At 48.3% G+C, this 22,503-nt stretch overlaps 1 protein-coding gene across 1 annotated transcript in view; it reads right to left on the bottom strand.

Moving 5' to 3' along the window:
* Positions 1-17,856: 17,856 nt before the first annotated feature.
* TLCD3A (TLC domain containing 3A) overlaps positions 17,857-22,503 on the bottom strand; it is a 29,565-nt gene continuing 24,918 nt past the window's right edge. The window contains exon 6 of the mRNA XM_030186289.1: positions 17,857-20,785. The gene's annotated coding sequence lies outside the window, so the exon portion shown is untranslated. The remainder of the gene's footprint in view (positions 20,786-22,503) is intronic.

Raw genomic sequence — 22,503 nt, 5'->3', positions numbered from 1 at the left:
TCCGCTTAACACCAGACTTTCAGGCAGTGCATTCTAGAGTGTGGGGGCTACTCCAGAGAAGGCTCGCTTGGGGGGTATCACATTGTGTAATGTCTTTTGGAGAGGGTGTGGTTAGTGATAGTCCCTGAGAGGACCTTAGTGTCCTTGGCGGTGTGTGAAGGATCATCCTATTCTTCAGGTACTGTGGAAGACTGGAAGAGGTGGCCTGCAAATGGCAGATGACTTGTCCACATTAAATTTCAAAGTGATTCATATATGGAAAAAATAACCCAAATTCGAGCTACACAATGCTAGGTTCTACCTTAGGAGTCACCACCAGGAAAAGGATTTAGGGGTCAAAGTAGAATTCTTAATTTCTTTCATTCAGAACTGATTTCACTAACCTGTCATGGAAATTAGTATCTCGCTTAAAAGTTATACATGGTCTAGATCAAAAATAGAATGAATAGACAGAACCGACCAATGTTCATGTATTATGTTAGCTATTTGTGGGACTAAATTAGAATAACACAAGACACAAACAAATTTAGCCATTTTCTCTTTTGATGAATTCTGTAACAGCAGAGATCTATTGGCATAGTGTGCTTGTAAATATGCCTGACAGACAATTTTGAGTCTGGACCATGTATAGCTTTTAAGAGAGGTACTTTTACGTGACAGGTTAATGAAATCAGTTCTGCTGCAGTATTGCTTACAACTTCCTGGGCGCTACAATGAGGTGATGTAGCATGCTGAAGATGGTGTGCTGCAGCTGTCATGCTGAAGCTTTCAGCACTCTCCTGGATTGTAGAAGGGCATGACATTGTCTTGGGATTGGGCCCTTTCCCTCACTTGTGCTGAGGGCTGTGGACATCCTTCCAGTTCCTAAGCCATGCATTGCTGCAGCATGATATCTCTATAACTGAAGCTCTTTCATACCCTCCTGGCTGCTAGGGAAGGTAGCACTGCAGTAGAACAGAGCCTTCTTTCCTATGGAATCTACACTCACTCTGATTCTGCTTTTTCCAGCAAACCTGTGAATTCCAGTGACCCTCTTCTACTCCAGGGGTTGCCTTGCATCCAGGAGGAAGGGTGTGTTCCCTTGCTCCAGGGACTCTTCATAATTCACTTTCCTGCATCTTAGGAGAGAGAGTGCTATGCTGAAGGATCCCTCCTGCACCTGGGTGTGGGGGTCTGACCTAAGATCTTTAGCAGTACAGGGAGAGTGTAGTTGGGTGTCTGTACTGGATTTGGGGGGCCAGAAGCATCTGCCCTGCTAGTTCACTTTAAGCTGGGCGGTGTGCTGGGTATAAAGTAGTTAAGAGTGTATGTTGAAAACCCGTGCCACAGGTCCATGGAACAGAATACACTGGCACGCTGCAGTCTCTGCTCATTATACAGTGCTGTAACCGTTTTGTCCCTTTAGGCTGCAGTATTGAACATTTGCCTTGTGGTTGGGATGGGAGTGGTCAAAGGAAGAATACAGACGGGATTTAAATATGTTGAGACCTTTCTCCGAGGACAAGCAGGCTGCTTGTTCTCACGACTGGGTGACGTCCGCGGCAGCCCCCACCAACCGGAAGAAGCTTCGCGGGCGGTCCGCACGCGGGGCATGCCCACCGCGCATGCTTAATTAATTTCTTGCCCTGTGAAACCTCTTATTTTCTTTCTTCTCTTCCTACCAAGCTCTGAGAGGGAGGCTGTATTGTATTGGGGCTCTAAAGTGCATTTTACATTGTTGAAACTGATATAATTATTGGGAATATCTGGATTTATAGTACAACAAGGAAAGCTTATTTTTTATATTCTAGGGCAAATTTGGAAGTTAAATCATTTGAAAATTCTGGTCCCACCCAGAGAATTGCCTTAACTCAGTAGTTAGCTGGCACTTGGGACTTATAATCACACCCACCCTCCCCACATCCCACCCACCCCAGGGTTTTCCACTCATTTATAGACAAACCAAACCTAATTAACTTAAACTTAATCATACATAGGCAGTCTTACAGACTGTTAACCCCAACTAAGTACACCTGTTCATACCCAATTCAAGAAATCAGGATGACTTTTATTCTCTGCAATAATTGTGGTACTTTAGTTTCAAGGCCAACCATCTGGAGACTTAAAGCTTGCCCTATCTGTCTTCAACTATGTAGTTTTAAACAAGAGCTCAGTAAAGTAATGCAAAAATTGGATACAATTAAACCAGCTTCTAGGACTGCACAGAGAAATAGCTTCTCACCACTCCCTCAAAGAATAAAACCACATAACAGATGGTTCACAGTAGGCTCAGGCAGACTTCGTCATGTGACACAGAAGCATCCACCCGCACAAGTGTTGCCACTAAAGAATTCTTTTGCTCCATTAAAGCACTGTAATGCTCCTGAAAATAGAACTGAAGCAGAGGAAAAAGCAAAGTTGGAACAAAAAGACATGAAGGTACCCAAAGTGAAAAGACACCCCCAAATCACTAATGTTAAAACACATACCAAGAAATATAGGTGGAAAGCAATGGCCACAAATGCTCGTAGTCTAAGCAATAAAGTTCATGACCTTCAAGCCCTGATGGTGGAAGCAGACTTAGATGTTGTTGCAATCACAGAGATGTGGCTCAACAGTTCCCACGAATGGGATACAAGCATACCAGGCTATAATCTATTTAGGAAGGATAGAGAGGGTCGTAAAGGTGGAGGAGTAGCTGTGTATGTGAGAAATGATATCATGGCGACTGAAATGACAGGGACCTGGGGAAAAGAAGAAGCGATATGGATCACCTTAAAAAGAGAGGATAGAACTACTGTCCACTTGGGTGTTGTCTACAGACCCCCCACACAATTAGAGGAACTAGATAAAGATCTGATTGCAGATATTCAAAAATTAGGAAAGAAAAAAGAGGTTCTATTGATGGGAGATTTCAATCTGCCGGATGTAGATTGGAAGGTTCCATCTGCCAAATCGGAAAGAAGTAGAGAGATCGTTAATGCTTTCCAAAGTGCTCTGCTCAGACAGATGGTGACGGAACCCACGAGGGAGGGAGCGATGCTGGATCTGGTGCTCACAAATGGGGATAGTGTGTCAAATGTGCGAGTGTGTGCACATCTGGGAAACAGTGACCATCAAACGGTTTGGTTTGATATAACGGCTGAAGTGGAGGGCGGCCACTCTAAAAAAGTCCTGGATTTCAAGCGTGCTGACTTTAGTAAAATGGGGGAATACCTGAGGAAGGAGATGATGGGCTGGGAGGACAAACAGGAAGTGGAAGGGCAGTGGTCCAGGCTGAAAGAAGCAATAAATAGGGCCACAGACCTTTATGTAAGGAGAGTAAATAAAAGCAAGAGGAAAAGGAAACCGATATGGTTCTCCAAGCAAGTGGCTGAGAAAATAAAGGCTAAAGAGTTGGCGTTCCAGAAATATAGACAATCTCAAGAAGAGGAACACGGGGAGGAATACCGGATGAAACTGAAAGAAGCCAAGAGAGAGGTACGTCTGGCGAAGGCGCAAGCGGAAGAACAAATGGCTAGAAATGTAAGGAGGGGCGACAAAAATTTCTTCAGATATATTAGTGAAAGAAGAAGGACTAAAAAGGGAATTGTGAGACTAAAAGATACAGCGAACCGCTATGTAGATAATGATGAAGAAAAAGCCAATTTACTAAATAGCTACTTTTGTTCGGTTTTCACTGAAGAAAATCCTGGAGAAGGACCGCGAGGGACTGGCAAAAGTACACCTGAGAGTGGAATGGATATAGCACCGTTCACGGAAGAGAGTGTGTATCAACAACTTGGAAAGCTAAAGGTGGACAAAGCCATGGGACCGGACGGGATCCACCCCAGAATATTGAGGGAGCTCAGAGAGGTCCTGGCAAGTCCTCTTAAAGATTTGTTTAATAAATCCTTGGAGACGGGAGAGGTTCCGAGGGATTGGAGAACGGCGGAGGTGGTCCCTCTTCACAAAAGTGGGGATAGGGAAGAAGCTGGAAACTACAGGCCGGTAAGCCTCACTTCGGTTATTGGAAAAGTAATGGAAACCATGCTGAAGGAAAGGATAGTGAATTTCCTGGAAGCCAATAAGTTGCAAGATCCGAAACAACATGGTTTCACCAAAGGGAAATCGTGCCAAACGAATCTCATTGAATTCTTTGACTGGGTGACGGGAGAATTAAATCAAGGACGTGCTATGGACGTCATCTACTTAGATTTCAGCAAGGCTTTTGACACGGTTCCCCACAGGAGGCTCTTAAATAAACTAGACGGCCTGAAGATAGGACCCGAAGTGGTGAACTGGATTAGGAACTGGTTGACGGACAGACGCCAGAGGGTGGTGGTCAATGGAGTTCGCTCGGAGGAGGGAAAGGTGAGTAGTGGAGTGCCTCAGGGATCGGTGCTGGGGCCGATTCTGTTCAATATATTTGTGAGTGACATTGCCGAAGGGTTACAAGGTAAAGTTTGCCTTTTTGCGGATGACACCAAGATTTCCAACAGAGTGGACACCCCGGAGGGTGTGGAAAACATGAAAAAAGATCTGAAGAAGCTAGAAGAATGGTCTAACGTTTGGCAATTAAAATTCAATGCAAAGAAATGCAAAGTGATGCACATAGGGAGTAGAAATCCAAGGGAGACGTATGTGTTAGGCGGAGAGAGTCTGATAGGCACGGACGGGGAGAGGGATCTTGGGGTGATAGTATCTGAGGACCTGAAGGCGACGAAACAGTGCGACAAGGCGGTGGCAGTAGCTAGAAGATTGCTAGGCTGTATAGAGAGAGGAGTGATCAGCAGAAGAAAGGAGGTTTTAATGCCCCTGTATAAGACGTTGGTGAGGCCCCACCTGGAGTATTGTGTTCAGTTTTGGAGGCCGTATCTTGCGAAGGATGTTAAAAAAATGGAAGCGGTGCAAAGGAAAGCTACGAGGATGGTATGGGATTTACGTTCCAAGACTTATGAAGAGAGGCTTGCCGACCTGAACATGTACACCCTGGAGGAAAGGAGGAACAGGGGTGATATGATACAGACGTTCAAATATTTGAAAGGTATTAATCCGCAAACGAATCTTTTCCGGAGATGGGAAGGCGGTAGAACGAGAGGACATGAAATGAGATTGAAGGGGGGCAGACTCAGGAAAGATGTCAGGAAGTATTTTTTCACGGAGAGGGTGGTGGACGCTTGGAATGCCCTCCCGCGGGAGGTGGTGGAGATGAAAACGGTAACGGAGTTCAAACATGCGTGGGATATGCATAGAGGAATCCTGTGCAGAAGGAATGGATCCTCAGATGCTTAGCTGAAATTGGGTGGTGGAGCAGTTGGGGGGAAGAGGGGGGTGGTTGGGAGGTGAGGATAGGGGAGGGCAGACTTATACGGTCTGTACCAGAGCCGGTGATGGGAGGCGGGACTGGTGGTTGGGAGGCGGGTAATACTGCTGGGCAGACTTATATGGTCTGTGCCCTGAAAAGGACAGGTACAAATTCAAGGTAATGTATACACATATGAGTTTGTCTTGGGCAGACTGGATGGACCATGCAGGTCTTTTTCTGCCGTCATCATCTACTATGTTCCCGCTCGTGCGTGACCGTTCCCGCCAGTCTTTTCTTTTCCGCGCCTGAGGAGAGTCGTGCTGTCGCCGCTCTCCCTTCGCAGCCCCGGAAAGACCGTCGCGTTTACGCGATTTTGTTTAGTTTTTGTTTTATTCGGTTGCCGCGTGCTCCAGTTTTCTTTTCTTTAAAAAAAAAAAAGAGCACGCGCTCCTTTTTCCCTCGTTTCTAGCGAGGGCGTCGCGTTGCGGCCTTGTGGCCGCACGATCGATTAATTTTTTCGAGGTGTGATTTCCGCCACCATCGACGACTTTAACTTCGCCGACGCGATTTTTCCGTCGATGTCCTCGAAGGTCCCGAGTGGATTTAAGAAGTGTCGGTGCGGCCGGCCGATCTCGCAGACCGACACCCACGCTTGGTGCCTCCAGTGCCTCGGGCCGGAGCACAATATCAAGTCGTGTTCTCTGTGTCTCGGTCTCCGGAAACGGACTCAGGTTGCGAGGCAAGTTCTGCGGGACCACCTTTTTGGAACTTGCGCCAGCCCCTCGACGTCGACTTCGACGGCATCGGTATCGACGCCCGGTCCTTCGGTACCGGTATCGATGCCCGAAAAATCGGCATCGATGGCATCGACCCCAGGAGAACAGGTCCCATCGGCCCGCCGGTCCTCCGGTAAGGGTAGAGGTGAAAGACCGCGTGGGCAGTCGGCCCTGGTCACTCCTTCAGCCCGTGGCCCTCGGGACCGAACCCTGTCTGACCCGGTTCCTCGGGACCGAGGGGGATCGACCTCCTCCTCCTCCATACCACCCGGCACCGGTGACGGGCACCGTAAGAAGGCAAAGAAGCACCGTCACCGGTCGCCCTCGACGCATCCGGCTCTCGGTACCGAAGAGGAGTCGACGCCGAAGCGTCCGCGTCGAGAGGAGAGGTCCCCCTCGGTAGTGGAGGTACCGCCACGTCAGGGTCCCAGCACTTCGGTGCAGTCTCCTGGACCCGAGCAGCTTCCGGCACCGATACCTCTACCGGCCCCCAAGTCTTTCCCGACAGCGGGCCTGGACGAGTGCCTCCGAGCCATCCTTCCGGGGATCCTGGAAGGGCTGATGCGCCAGGCTGTGCCGGCGCCGGGGGTGCTTGCGCCCTCGGCGCCGATGACTGTGGCGCCGGCGAGCTCTAGCCCGGTGCCGAGGCTGTCGACGACGACGCCGCCGCTTGCGGCGCCGGTCTCGACCGCCATGCAGGTGGAGTCCCCGTCGACGTCGATGGAGGGAGCTTCGTCCCCGCCGGCGCGGGAGTCCACCGCTCGACGACATCGAGGCCTCGGCGCCTCGACATCGAGCCGGGCCCGGTTCAGGACTCAGCTACATGAGCTTATGTCCGATACCGAGGAAGAGGCCTCGTGGGGGGAAGAGGAGGACCCCAGATATTTCTCCTCAGAGGAGTCTGTGGGTCTTCCCTCGGACCCCACGCCTTCACCTGAGAGGAAGCTCTCACCTCCTGAGAGTCTCTCTTTTGCCTCCTTTGTGCGGGATATGTCTATTTGCATTCCCTTTCCCGTGGTCTCTGTGGATGAGCCGAGGGCTGAGATGCTCGAGGTCCTCGACTATCCATCACCACCTAGAGAGTCCACCATGGTACCGCTGCACAATGTCCTCAAGGAGACACTGCTTCGGAACTGGATGCGACCATTATCTAATCCCACCATCCCCAAGAAAGCAGAGTCCCAGTACAGGATCCACTCGGACCCAGAGTTAATGCGGCCACAATTGCCCCATGACTCGGCGGTCGTGGATTCTGCTCTCAAGAGGGCACGGAGTTCGAGGGATACCGCCTCGGCGCCCCCGGGGCGGGAGTCTCGCACTCTGGACTCGTTTGGGAGGAAGGCCTACCAATCCTCCATGCTCGTGACCCGCATCCAGTCATACCAGCTCTATACGAGCATCCACATGCGGAACAATGTGAAGCAACTGGCGGACCTGGTCGATAAGCTCCCGCCGGAGCAGTCCAGGCCTTATCAGGAGGTGGTCAGGCAGCTGAAGGCGTGCAGAAAGTTCCTGTCCAGGGGTATCTATGACACCTGTGACGTGGCATCTCGTGCTGTGGCCCAAGGTATAGTGATGCGCAGGCTCTCATGGCTGCGTGCCTCTGACCTGGACAACCGCACCCAGCAGAGACTGGCCGACGTCCCTTGCCGGGGGGATAACATTTTTGGTGAGAAGGTCGAGCAGCTGGTGGACCAACTGCATCAGCGGGAAACCGCCCTCGACAAGCTCTCCCACTGGGCACCTTCAGCATCCACCTCAGCAGGTGGACGTTTTTCCCGGGCCCGGCAGGCTGCGCCCTATTCCTTTGCAAGGCGTAGGTACACCCAGCCAGCCCGAAGGCCTCGCCAGGCACAGGGACAGCCCCAGCGCGCTCGTTCTCATCAACAGCGTGCGCCTAAGCAGCCCCCTGCGCCTCCACAGCAAAAGCCGGGGACGGGCTTTTGACTGGATCCACGGGAACATAGCCGCCCTCAAAGTGTCCGTACCGGACGATCTGCAGGTCGGAGGGAGGTTAAAATTTTTTCACCAAAGGTGGCCTCTCATAACCTCCGACCAGTGGGTTCTCCAAATAGTGCGGTGCGGATACGCCCTGAATTTGGCCTCCCTGCCACCAAATTGTCCTCCGGGAGCTCAATCCTTCAGCTCCCATCACAAGCAGGTACTTGCAGAGGAACTCTCCGCCCTTCTCAGCGCCAATGCGGTCGAGCCCGTACCACCCGGGCAGGAAGGGCAGGGATTCTATTCCAGGTACTTCCTTGTGGAAAAGAAAACAGGGGGGATGCGTCCCATCCTAGACCTGAGAGGCCTGAACAAATTCCTGGTCAAAGAAAAGTTCAGGATGCTTTCCTTGGGCAATGATTCAGAAAAACGATTGGCTATGTTCCCTGGATTTAAAGGATGCATACACTCACATCCCGATACTGCCAGCTCACAGACAGTATCTCAGATTCCGCCTGGGCGCACGGCACTTTCAGTATTGTGTGCTGCCCTTTGGGCTCGCCTCTGCCCCACGAGTGTTTACAAAGTGCCTCGTGGTGGTGGCAGCGTATCTACGCAAGCTGGGAGTGCACGTGTTCCCATATCTCGACGATTGGCTGGTCAAGAACACCTCGGAGGCAGGAGCCCTCCGGTCCATGCAGTGCACTACTCAACTCCTGGAGCTGCTGGGGTTTGTGATAAATTACCCAAAGTCCCATCTCCAGCCAACCCAGTCTCTGGAATTCATAGGAGCTCTGCTGAATACCCAGACGGCTCAGGCCTTCCTTCCCGAAGCGAGGGCCAACAACCTCTTGTCCCTGGCTTCTCAGACCAGAGCATCTCAGCAGGTCACAGCTCGGCAGATGTTGAGACTTCTGGGTCATATGGCCTCCACAGTCCATGTGACTCCCATGGCTCGTCTTCACATGAGATCTGCTCAATGGACCCTAGCTTCCCAGTGGGTTCAAGCCACCGGGAATCTAGAAGATGTCATCCGCCTCTCCACCAGTTGCCGCACTTCACTGCTCTGGTGGACCATCCGGACCAATTTGACCCGGGGACGTCCATTCCAAATTCCGCAGCCCACGAAAGTGCTGACGACGGATGCATCTCGCCTGGGGTGGGGAGCTCATGTCGATAGGCTTCACACCCAGGGTCTGTGGTCCCTCCAGGAAAAGGATCTGCAGATCAACCTCCTGGAGCTCCGAGCGATCTGGAACGCACTGAAGGCTTTCAGAGACCGGATGTCCTACCAAATTATTCAAATTCGGACAGACAACCAGGTTGCAATGTATTACACCAACAAGCAGGGGGGCACCGGATCTCGCCCCTTGTGTCAGGAAGCCGTCGGCATGTGGCGGTGTGCTTGCCAGTTCGGCATGCTCCTCCAAGCCACATACCTGGCAGGTGTAGTCTGGCCGACAGACTGAGCAGAGTCATGCAACCGCACGAGTGGTCGCTTCATTCCAGAGTGGTACGCAAGATCTTCCGAGAGTGGGGCACCCCCTCGGTGGACCTTTTCGCCTCTCAGACGAACCACAAGCTGCCTCTGTTCTGTTCCAGACTACAGGCCCACGGCAGACTGGCGTCGGATGCCTTTCTCCTCCATTGGGGGACCGGCCTCCTGTATGCTTATCCTCCCATACCTTTGGTGGGGAAGACCTTACTGAAGCTCAAGCAAGACCACGGCACCATGATTCTGATAGCGCCCTTTTGGCCCCGTCAGATCTGGTTCCCTCTTCTTCTGGAGTTGTCCTCAGAAGAACCGTGGAGATTGGAGTGTTTTCCGACTCTCATCTCGCAGAACGACGGAGCGTTGCTGCACCCCAACCTTCAGTCCCTGGCTCTCACGGCCTGGATGTTGAGGGCGTAGACTTCACTGCGTTGGGTCTGTCTGAGGGTGTCTCCCGTGTCTTGCTTGCCTCTAGGAAGGATTCCACTAAAAAGAGTTACTTTTTCAAGTGGAGGAGGTTTGTCGTTTGGTGTGAGAGCAAGGCCCTAGAACCTCGTTCTTGCCCTGCACAGAACCTGCTTGAATACCTTCTGCACTTATCGGAGTCTGGCCTCAAGACCAACTCAGTAAGGAATCACCTTAGTGCGATTAGTGCTTACCATTATCGTGTGGAAGGTAAAGCCATCTCTGGAGAGCCTTTAGTCGTTCGATTCATGAGAGGCTTGCTTTTGTCAAAGCCGCCTATCAAGCCTCCTGCAGTGTCATGGGATCTCAACGTCGTCCTCACCCAGCTGATGAGACCTCCTTTTGAGCCACTGAATACCTGCCATCTGAAGTACTTGACCTGGAAGGTCATTTTCTTGGTGGCAGTTACTTCAGCTCATAGGGTCAGTGAGCTTCAAGCCCTAGTAGCTCATGCTCCATATACCAAATTTCATCACAACAGAGTAGTGCTCCGCACCCACCCAAAGTTCCTGCCGAAGGTGGTGTCGGAGTTCCATCTTAACCAGTCAATTGTCTTGCCAACATTCTTCCCCAGGCCGCATACCCGCCCTGCTGAACGTCAGTTGCACACATTGGACTGCAAGAGAGCATTGGCCTTCTACTTGGAGCGGACACAGCCCCACAGACAGTCCGCCCAATTGTTTCTTTCGACCCTAACAGGCTAGGGGTCGCTGTCGGGAAACGCACCATCTCCAATTGGCTAGCAGATTGCATTTCCTTCACTTACGCCCAGGCTGGGCTGGCTCTTGAGGGTCATGTCACGGCTCATAGTGTTAGAGCCATGGCAGCGTCAGTGGCCCACTTGAAGTCAGCCACAATTGAAGAGATTTGCAAGGCTGCGACGTGGTCATCTGTCCAGACATTCACATCACATTACTGCCTCCAGCAGGATACCCGACGCGACAGTCGGTTCGGGCAGTCGGTGCTGCAGAATCTGTTTGGGGTGTAAATCCAACTCCACCCTCCAGGACCCGAATTTATTCTGGTCAGGCTGCACTCTCAGTTAGTTGTTCTTCGTAGGTCAATTTCTGTTATACCCTCGCTGTTGCAAGGTTCAATTGACCTGGGTTCTTGTTTTGAGTGAGCCTGAGAGCTAGGGATACCGCAGTCATGAGAACAAGCAGCCTGCTTGTCCTCGGAGAAAGTGAATGATACATACCTGTAGCAGGTGTTCTCCGAGGACAGCAGGCTGATTGTTCTCACCTACCCTCCCTCCTCCCCTTTGGAGTTGCATTTTCATGTTGTTTCTTGCTTGTCATTCAACTGGCGGGAACGGTCACGCACGAGCGGGAAGACGGCCGTGCATGCGCGGTGGGCGTGCCCCGCGTGCGGACCGCCCGCGAAGCTTCTTCCGGTTGGTGGGGGCTGCCGCGGACGTCACCCAGTCGTGAGAACAATCAGCCTGCTGTCCTCGGAGAACACCTGCTACAGGTATGTATCATTCACTGTCTCTGCTCTTCTTGATTTATTAATCCTAAGCTCCAGGGGAGGCAGTTTATTGGCATTCTCTGTCCTCCATGTACAGAAACCTAAAATACAATGGCAGGTAAGTATGAAATGGCCATCTCTTCTGCCCAAATTATTGCCTGTACCAGACATACCTTCCCTTTTTGAGTAGAGTCATAAGTAACAAAACAAATGATTTCTGCAAATGTGTGCCTGCAGCGGGACAGACAACTAAAACAAGCTGCAACACTCCTTCAATGAGATTGCTGGGCAGTGGTAGCATTACTATCAATGTTGAACATAATTCTAGCTTGGGCCATAGGATCCAGGTCTGTGGGTATTGACCTATGGGAAGCTTGCCAGGTGCCCTTGGTCTGGATTGGCCGCTGTCATGGACAGGATGCTGGGCTCGATGGACCTTTGGTCTTTTCCCAGTGTGGCATTACTTATGTACTTATATGTCCAGGGAGATGTCATTTCCATTGGGTTTAGCACCCCTGATAATTTTTAAAAGTTGGTTCCTAGGGCTAGGGCTGACTGTAAGTTGGCTTCATCAGGACATGTGCACACAGGACCACTGCAAGGAACTGGGTACTCTGTAAATATTTGTCCCTGGTTCCCTAGAACTAGCTGACCTGATTTACTTATATAACAGTTCCATCTGTGCTGCAGTTCCCCACCACTATTCCCCCTTTTTATGTAGGTGGTCAGCATGAGCAGTGCTGGCTCTGTAACCACAAATGTTGAATGTTTGTGGTGCTGGCTGCAAGGAGGAGAAGGAAGAGCAGTGGGAAGCTGTGGCACAGATTTCCACCGTCCTGCATAGCCTACTCAGTTCTGTCTTCAGCTGCCGTGGCCTGGGTTTCTCTGCCAGCCATGCTGCTCCTTTCTCTCTAGCTGACCTCTTCAGGCTCCCTCCTTCCAGGGTCCTAGGAAGGGGTGTGCTGATAAATTTTTAACAGCGGGCTCTCTCTCTCTCTCTGGGCATAACCAGCCCTGCAATTTGGGAAGGCCAGGGGTGGACTGGCAGGGGCAATGCATGCCTCTCTTCCCCCTCCCACATGCAGGCAGACTAAGCATACCTTTGCTGGCAGGGATGTTGAGCCCCACCAGCCAATAAATGGACTGCCATCACTTCCTGCTGCTTGTTTCTGCCTCTGAGCAGCATGCTGGGACTTCTCTCGCATGCAGCAGACTTCCCAGCCTGCTACTCAAGGTTGCCAGATGGGCGGTTTTCCTGCAACCCGCCACGGGAAACTTTTGCCCGCGGCAGGTTGTGGTTTTTTGGGCTTGTTTTCTTTTTTCTGTGTGGGTTTTGGGCGGTTTTTTGGCTGGCGGGGGGGTGGGGCTAATGGCAACAGGCGGGGTTTGACGGTGGGGCAGGGCTGATGACAACGGGGGCGGAGTGATGACAGAACGGGCGGGCGGGGTTGATGACATCGGGGGTGGGGTGTGTGCAGTTTTGTGTGGGAATTTTTTTTTTTTTATATGGCAACACTGCTGCTACTCAGAGCTGGAAACAAGGAGTGGGGAGCAGCAGCAGTCTATTTACTTGGCTGGCAGGGCTCAGTATTCCTGCCAGCAAAGTAAAAGAGAATTCAAGAGGAGGCCAAAGCCCACATTTTGGGAGCCAGTTGTTAAAGTAGCCATGGGGAGGCCAACTTTAACAACTGTTTCCCAATTCCCACAATTCTTACAAACTTAACAAACGGATCTCACAAGCCCGTCAGAGCCCGCTCCAGCACACCAGTGGTCCTAGGTGACTGCCTAGTGGTAGCCTCATCTCTGTGTACATCAGCATTTGAAAGCTTTTCAGAGTGAGACTGGAGAAAAGAAAGTAAGAGAGCTGCATTTATTTTTAGCCAAAAGAGAGAGAGCATTCAGAGTCTTCAGGGAAGACAAAAATGCTTTAAAAGCAATTGTAGGAGCTCAGAGCTTTCCTGTGGTTCATGTGGTAATTTTTTTAATACTGAGGAATGTACTTGGACTAATCCTATTAATAATAAGCCCTATTTATTATGTTTTTCAACAGACTGTGCTTCGTTGTTTGTTACCTCTGTTTTCTGTTGCCCTTATAACAAACTGTCCCCTGGATTTGCTATATGGTAGTGATCATGATGTCTGCCCAATTAAATAGGCTAAGGAGCCAATTAGTGGCTCCGTAGAAGTCTGCCCAGCACTAGCCCCACCTCCCACCACCCAATCTCCGCTAAGCTTCTGAGGATCCATTCCTTCTGAACACGCATGTTTGAATTCCGTTACCGTTTTCATCTCCACCACCTCCCGTGGGAGCAGGGGCGTATCTGAACTGCGGCGGTAGGGGGGGCCAGGGCCAGAGAGGGGGGGCACATTATAGCCCCCCCCCCCCCCCCGCCGCCGCCATTGCCGATCCCCCTCCCCCAGCCGCTGCCATTGCTAACCCTCCCCCTCCGTTGCTCGCCTACCTTCGCTGGCGGGGGACCCCAACCCCCGCCAGCCGAGGTCCGCGTCCTCCTGCCGCTGCCGGCTGCCTTTGGTCCTTTCATTCTTCCATTGAAGCTGGCGCCGACGAAAAAGTTTCTTTTGAATCTGACGTCGCTGCACGTTGCACGTTGTACGTGCAGGACGTCAGACTCAGAAACAATTTCTGAGTCTGACGTCCTGCACGTACAACGTGCAGCGACGTCAGACTCAAAAGAAACTTTCGTCGGCGCCAGCTTCAATGGAAGAATTAAAGGACCAAAGGCAGCCGGCAGCGGCAGGAGGACGCGGACCTCGGCTGGCGGGGGTTGGGGTCCCCCGCCAGCGAAGGTAGGCGAGCAACGGAGGGGGAGGGTTGGCAGCGGTAGGGGGGTCCAGGGCGAAATCTGCGGGGGCCCAGGCCCCTGAGGCCCCACGCAGATACGCCCCTGCGTGGGAGGGCATTCCAAGTATCCACCACTCTCTCCGTGAAAAAATACTTCCTGACATTTTTCTTGAGTCTGCCCTCCTTCAATCTCATTTCATGTCCTCTAGCTCTACCGCCTTCCCATCTACGGAAAAGGTTCATTTGTGGATTAATACCTTTCAAATATTTGAACGTCTGTATCATATCATTTGTTCATAACTTTTGAGGTCTTCGGGGCTCCGCTTCATAAGCAGCAGCATATTATCCCCAAGATTTTATATAGGGCATCTACAGTTGCGTGCACAACTTTATTGATTAACATGCCATGCTGCTCCTTTCTCTCTAGCTGACCTCTTCAGGCTCCCTCCCTCCAGGGTCCTAGGCAGGGGTGTGCTGGTAAATTTTTAACAGTGGGCGCTCTCTCTCTCTCTCTCTCTGGGCATAACCAGCCCTGCAATTTGGGAAGGCCCGGGGTGGACTGGCAGGGGCAAAGCATGCCTCTCTCATGCGGGCAGACTAGGCATACCTTTGCTGGGAGGGATGCTGAGCCCCACCAGCCAATAAATGAACTGCCATCACTGCCTGCTGCTTGCCAGAAACCACCACCTATGTCAACTGCTTTTAGAGGTGCTGCTCTGAATCACTATCTAATCTCTAACACATAGCACCCCAAATCAATGTGATTAAAATACTGAAGGACTGATTACAGGCATTCGGCAGATGTTGCATCATTTCTACCCTGCTTTCCATTCCAATTGGCCAGCCTAATGGCTGGTGGAGGTGGTGTGGTGTGCTGCCATGAAGAAACCAGGGATAAGCACTGATTATTATTATTAGCATTTGTATAGCACTATCAGATGCACGCAGCACTAAACACCTGACACACACAGAGACAGTCCCTGCTCAAATAGAGCTTACAATCTAAAATATAAATGAGATACAGATGAAGAGAAACTTTGGTAGGCCAGGCTGGCTAACAGGGATGTGCACATAAACCAAAAATTTGTTCAGGTCACTTTCTGACATCGCTTTTGTTTCAGACTTTTTTGTTTGAACTTAACATTATTTTTTTTTATTTGTTTTAACACCCATTAATCGACTTACACACATTAATTTGATCTTGCATGTGGTAGATATTTTAAAGGTGCTCTAACACTGTGCGTATCCCTACTGCCCAGGACTGCTGTGGAGGCAGTCCGTGTTCACAGCTTCTGGGATGCAGTCATGCCTTTGGTAAGGGTAACACCAGGCAGCTGGATTTAGAACCCAAGACTCAGGGCTCTGGAATGAGCAATGGCAAATGACCCCAGCCTGAAGCTCACTGCTACGCTGACCAGAAAAGGGAACAGAGTCTATTAGAACAAGGTAAAAATCCCCAGATAGTTACAAATGAAGGCTCAAATCGCCAGATTCCTAGCCCTGGTTCTGACTGAGAATTTGAATACAACAGGATGTCCATGAGCAGCAGAGCTGAAATGGTTATAACTGCTATACAAACATTGACTTCTCTAAAAAGGTAAACCATCCTTTACTATCTTTGTATAATCAGGAAACAGGTGTGCTCTAATAAACTCCCAGTATTACTGGACTGTTTCTTCCTGTGCCAAGATTGGCCAGGTCACCTCCCTTCCTTTGAGGTGCAAAACAGACCCTAATGAGGAAAACAGGGATATGTATTATGTACTAGGAAAGCAGCACATACCCAGCACCACTTGGCCCATGCACTCAACATCATCTACAATACATCAGTCAAATTCTAAGCCACAGCTTTACAATCAACATGCAACAAAATTTCTGGAAATCACCCAGGCCAAATTCAAACAGGCCTCAGCACTCTCCCCCCCCCACTTTGGCAAGCCATCTGGGGAGTTTATGCCTTCTGATTTCAAACAGTGACTCACCCTGTAGGTCTTTAGCTTTCCCATGCTATGGAGCATACCAATAACATACCCATTATGTGTTCCAGCTAGGCACCATTACAGGGTTAACCACCTGTAGCTTCACCAAATCCTTGGTCAGAGTCACTATGAAATGCTGTCTTTGGTGTTCTTTGCTCCATGGAGGTCTACCGGGCTCAGGTACATCCACTATGCTCCAGAACAGCTAAGCTGGTCACAGGTCCCCACTCATCACACAACAAAGGAAACATCTGAGAGCAAAGGAAGTGTCATCAGCAATTGGCATGACAGCCTTGGAGGGCAGCTCCCTCAGGCCTTCAACTAACTTAGTGAATAAACCTACCCCGAGTTCATAGAACTGTCGTTGCCATAGCTATTAATATTTGCCAGAGCAATGACAACTTGCAAAAAGAAAAATTCAAAATTTACAGTGAATGGTGGAGATCAGCAGAAGGCTGAGTCCAGAGACAGCCTACGCGAGAGGAAGAAGATGGCACCTGAAATATCAGATTCTAATGATGAGGAAAATGCAGCAGCTGACAACACTGATAACGAGATGAAAAAGCAAGAGATTTTAAGGGGATTAAAGGATCTCAAAGGCAAGATGACAGCAGTTTGAGCAGACGCGCAAACCATGCTGAAAGAGATATGATCATACCGAAGAGCATATGGGGGGGGCACTGGCTCAGGATAATGCCGCTATACAGAGTATCAAGAGCAGATCCCATTGCTGCAGTTTAAGAATTAAATGCATACCTGAAACTGAGGCTTTTAAAAACTGTTCGGAGGTGGTCAAAGATTTCTGCGCTCACCTATTACAAGATGAGTTAGAACAAGAACATCGAGATCTTCACATTATCCGTGCACATCGCAGGTTAGGGACACGGAGAGGAGGATCGCCTATAGACAGCATAATCTGTTTTGTGGACTATAGCTTGAAAGAATGGTGCTCACTAAAGTGGTGGTGGGTCATTCAAAGTCACCATGTTTATACAGAAAGATGCTTGAACTATAAGTGGATGTTCCCTTTTGCGATGTGGATTACAGTAGCAGGAAAATCTAAGAAAGTGAAAATGGTGGCTGAGGCCTAGGCGGTAATAATCTTCAAGTGCAGGGACAACCACCCTTATTGCTCCTGGAGCCGAGACCTCATTCAGCACGACAGCAGGTTGAGGAAATCAGAAGCTGAACGTGATACTTGATAAATGTCTTCAGTAAGGCTAACTTGCCATATTTAAACAGTTTATGAGTATTTTTCTATCAGAATTCAGTAACATAGTTAATGTTAACATAGATATTTCGGTGATGTTTTGGTTTGGAAGGGAAGGGAGTGATTGGTAAAAACATTGCTTAGGAATTTCTTTTTTACGTCCCAATATAGAAAAAAAAGAGGGCTGGGTGAAGAATGTAAGCCTTCCCGACATGGCGACCCTTACTTAGGTAGCTTTTGAGGGAGGGGGAATGATCACCATAAGGAGGGAAGAAGGGAGCGGGCAAGAGCTTGTGGGTGGGCAAAGCAGGGGATAACTCAGTAAGAGCATTAGAGCAAGGAACAGCAGTGGTGATTGGTTCTTAGAATGTTAATGGATTCAATAATCCAGGAAAGAGAAGTATTGTTTTTAGGGAACTACAAAGGCTCCAGTGAGGTGGGTTTTTTTTGTTGTTTGTTTTAGGAAACTCACTTAAGAGACAGGGAAAAACAATTATTGAAGCATAGGGATTATGTTGAACTCTTAACTCATCAAGCTAAGGGGAGACCAAAAAACAAGGAGGAGGGTAGCTATACTTTTTAAGAGAGGGTTTGTTTTTGAAGCGGAACAGGTACATAAAGATATCAAACAGATGCTTGGTTATCCAGGGAAAATACCAAGGTCAGAATGACGTTGATTAATGTTTATGCACCAAGCTCCAGGCCAAGCCGTTAAAAAAAAAAAGATATACAGCACGCACACTCTGGGACCTTTTATAAAAGATGAGGTTATAATGGGGGTGGGACACTAACAATGCCCCAGATGAACAGTCGGACCCATTCTAAAGGATGAAGGGAATTCACTAAGTTCCATAGAAAGGCACTGTGAAGAAGTTTAGAGTAGGTTGATACCTGGAGCTACACTTTTTATTCTCATGCTAAAGTGAGGTCTATACACCGTAATAAGAGGGGTAAAGTGAAGGATGCAGGCACTGAACCGATCATGTGCCTGTGTGGGTAGCCTTTCACGGGTCGGGAGGAGCAAGACCATGGGGATTTTATAGATTGAACGAGTTCCTTCTTAGCGATGAAAAGATCTAAAGAAATTCAGATGACTATACAGAATTATTTGGCTGTAAATCACACAGATGTTAGTGATGGAACCTGTTGGATGCTCTTAAAGCGATGGTAAGGGGAGTCCTTATTAAATGGGTGGGGGGACCTGTAAAAAGAAGAGGAACAATCAGAGTTCCCTAGATTTCAGAACACGCCTTCTAACCTTAGAGTGGCAACATAAAATCTCTTGTGATCCAATGGTAAGCAAGAACTTCAGCAAGTTCATTCAGATCAAAGGAAACATTTTCCAAGCCAAGAGGCAGAACCATTAAAAATTGTGCTATTAGTGAAAAAGTGTGCTTTAAGGAACTTCTGAAAGTCATTAAGAAGTGGTCTTGGGCCTGGGCGGTGACTTAAGATGGCAGCCACACATGCTGTGTAGTAAGCAGTGTTCTATGCTGGCGTTACCTTTTTTGAATTCCTCGACATGCCCCACACGAAAAGAAAGGGGTTGGTGAAAGTCCGTCTGCCATCGGACAGGACTTCATCCCCGGTCCAACAGACACTGGACCGCTATACAACAGCAATCTCTCAAGCTGGAATGGCGACTCCCGCTCAAGAAATCGGGAAAGGAGACTCGATTCTTTTGGGACACGAAACATCGTTATCTCCTGATCTCAACCCTCCACCACGGCCGGCACCTAATCGGGGTGAGGCAGGAAGTGCAGGGCCTTCGCGGAAAGCGCTTCTATTGGCAGGGCTTCCCCCGAAGAAAAGGTGGGGAAGGAAATGAAGAACAAGAACGCTCCCATGGTGGTAACTGTGGATTCCATCTGGAGGGCCTTACAACACTTAACATCAGTGGTCTCTACCTCAGCACAAGAGACTATACTTTTGGGGACTAAACTTGATAATTTGGTGACATCGTTAGAAGAAACCAAACAAGAAACAAAACAGCAATTTCTTCAACTACAAACTGAGGTAACAGAAATAAAAACTGTTTCCAATACTAATGTGGTAGATATTACTAAGTTATGTCGAAAGATGGAGCAAATAGTGAACTACAACCAGCGATTGAACCTTAGGATCTTAAATTTTCCGATTGTAATTGGTATAAACTCTACAGATCTTTTTAAGAAATACCTGTCTGAAGTTCTACATTTTCCTTCTGAAGCAATCCCCCCACTAAACAAAACTTTTTACTTGCCAATAAAGAATAGAAACTTAGAAGGTCAATTTGCCACTGGGGAAAAACCTCAACAGATTGGAAGTGAAGGATTGCAAGATATTTCTGCTATATTGGAAAACTCATTGTCTGATATAACACAAAGGTCCACTTTAATTGTCTCATTTGTTTTCGAGCAAGACTTAAATTCGGTTCTAAAGATATACTTTAAAAACTCTATGAAAACTTTTTGTGGTTACAGACTATGGATTTATCCTGATGTCACAAGAACTACCCAAGACAGAAGGAAAAAATTTCTAACATTAAGAGAGGAAATGAGATCGATAGGAGCTAAATATTTATTAGCCTACCCATGTAAATGCATAGTAACGTATCTAGAAAACAAATATGTATTTTGGGAGCCTGAACAACTCAGTGCTTTTTTGAAATTAAAAAAGGCACCTGATGGATCCAGAAATAGAGGTAGAGAATAAGAAAAAGAGAGTAGAAAATGGCCAGGCCAATTACTGATAATTTTTATTTTTTCTTGCTGTATAACTCCTTAAATTTTGTCACGCCCTTAACTTTTATGTGGTCTAAGGAAGAGTGATTTGATTTCTTTATATAATATACTTATCTATAATTGAATTCTCTGTATTGCAATGGCAAGTGAATTTATGTAACTTGTAATGTTTAAATTGAAATAAAATAAAAAAAAGTGGAAGAAGTGGTCTTGGGCAACATCAGAAAGATGGGTTTGGTCTGGCTGAAAACTCCCTGGAATGCAGGTCACCCATTCATGCCAGATCCTGGCCCCAAGACTTTTCCACATTCCAACCTGTCAGTTGACCTTCTTGAGATCATGGAGTCAGCCCAGCAGAGTCTTGGAATGTCATCAGACCACATTATTCATTTTCCACTCATCATACTGGATAATTCAAACAGGTCCCATTTTTCCATAGAACTCAACTGCTTGCAAGATGACACGCCAATATTGTTGCCTCCCAAATGAATCACTAGAACATGTGATGATGCAGAGGAAGTCATTAGATCCCTGAAATAAAGAATGAACTGATGCCATCGCATTCCAAGTCATCTGACATAAATGTACTCAGCAGCAAACCCTAAATGTGAACCATGAGGATGGGTCTCCGTTCTCCAACTACGTCCCACTGTCCTGGTAGGCCTGCAAAAGTAAAGGAGGAAATTAATGGAGAAGCTGTAGTGCTATAAGTGCAGGTGGGCGAATATAACCCAAATAGGTCTTAGATTTCCACAGGCTAAGGCACTGAATAAAAGGTCCAGCACGCCAAGTTATGAAGCTGTTGTGGTCATTCCAATCTGAAAGAAGTGGGTGCCACAGTCTGATAGATTGAGAACAACCTTGGTCAGCACCTTTTGGAACACAGCAGTGAACTGAAATGTTGATGAATCAAGAGTAAGGTTCCCCCAAATGGACAAACAGCAAGGTAAGAACAGAGGTTAGCCAACAGGCAGGTAGATATATTTGGCAGTCTGCCCCCTCCCTAACTGGTCAGTTTTTGATCTGGCAATGTGATGTGAACTTTCTCCTGCTCCAAAATTAAACCCGAGAGACACACGCTTTCTTTTGCATTGGTTTTAGAATGCTGCTGTCAATTCCCTTATTTTGTTAATGGTACAATGAAAACACTTCTGTTACTGGACACTTACACCAACAGTAGATTCAACGAAGGTGAGTCAGGATACTGGAAGTAACCAAGGGTGATGCCCTCCATGCGATTTGCTTTGGAGAACAAAGTGTTATGTTAATAGAATAATAAATAGAGTCTGCCATAAGTTCCCATTTCCTTCTTCAGCCTGCTTGCTTACAATCCCAGTTTTCTAAAATGTATTACATTTATAGCCTTCCTTTCCAATTGCTCAAGGTGAGAGCACAATCTCCACTAGTTGAAGAAAACTCTGGCTGTTAAGATGCATGAAAGTCCTACCCATGATGTAAGCATGGCTATATACCATCCCCTTTCCCTGAAGTTTGCTAGGGGACCGTGCTTCCCTATGTTTCTAGCACTTTTTCTTTTTCTTTATTTATTAGGATTTATTTGCCGCCTTTTTGAAGGCATTCACTCAAGGCAGTGTACAGTAGGAATAAATCAAACATAAGCAATAGAAAATTGCAGCAGTAAAAATATTAAAACAGCAATACAAAGTATGGCATAATATACTACTTACATTGTCAACACAGTAAGTAATAGAACATTTTAATACACAATAAAGGGTATAAGCAAAGATGGAAACTATAGATAAGTAAGAGAGTAAGAGGAGTTAGAAAATAAGGTGACTAATTTAAAGAAACTTGCACATGAGGTCAGAGTGGCGATTAAATATTATCTTAACTAGGGTAGGAGTGGATAAACATGATCTGCTGTATAGATGTGTACATTTATTTAAAGCTCAAGAGAGGCATTTTGACTGGCTAGATTTAGCCAGATTTTCAGCTGAAAAACTTTCAAAAGGGGTAGCCCTGTTAGTCTAGTGTAACAAAAATGACAGAAGCAGGTGACACACTGCTGCTCCGATTTTCAAAGCTGGCCCCTTTTAGGGCTCAGGCCCACCCAAAAGCAGCACACGTTTAGCGGTAGCTGGTGGGGAGCCCAAGCTTGGCCAACAACTCTCCACAATACCGGCACCTGAGCATGCTCATTTTTCAGTGCATGCCTGCTGCAGACTGCCGAGGTGGAAAGAAACGTTTTCCCATCAGTTGAAATAGTAGTTTGGTGGTGGTTGGTGGGAACAAACACTTGGTGCCCACACACTTCTTGCCTAGGCCTACCCAAAATCTGTTGTCTGGCTATGCCCCTGAGCTGCACACTTCTCACATGGTCATTTTCCAATTCTTCTCTGTACTAACACCTCTGGAGTTGC

This window comes from Microcaecilia unicolor, chromosome 13 (assembly GCF_901765095.1).
Source record: "Microcaecilia unicolor chromosome 13, aMicUni1.1, whole genome shotgun sequence".
In the NCBI taxonomy this organism is placed as follows: Eukaryota; Metazoa; Chordata; class Amphibia; order Gymnophiona; family Siphonopidae; genus Microcaecilia; species Microcaecilia unicolor.
The sequence above is the reverse complement of the archived record's forward strand: the minus strand, read 5'-3'. Positions and strand labels throughout refer to the sequence as shown.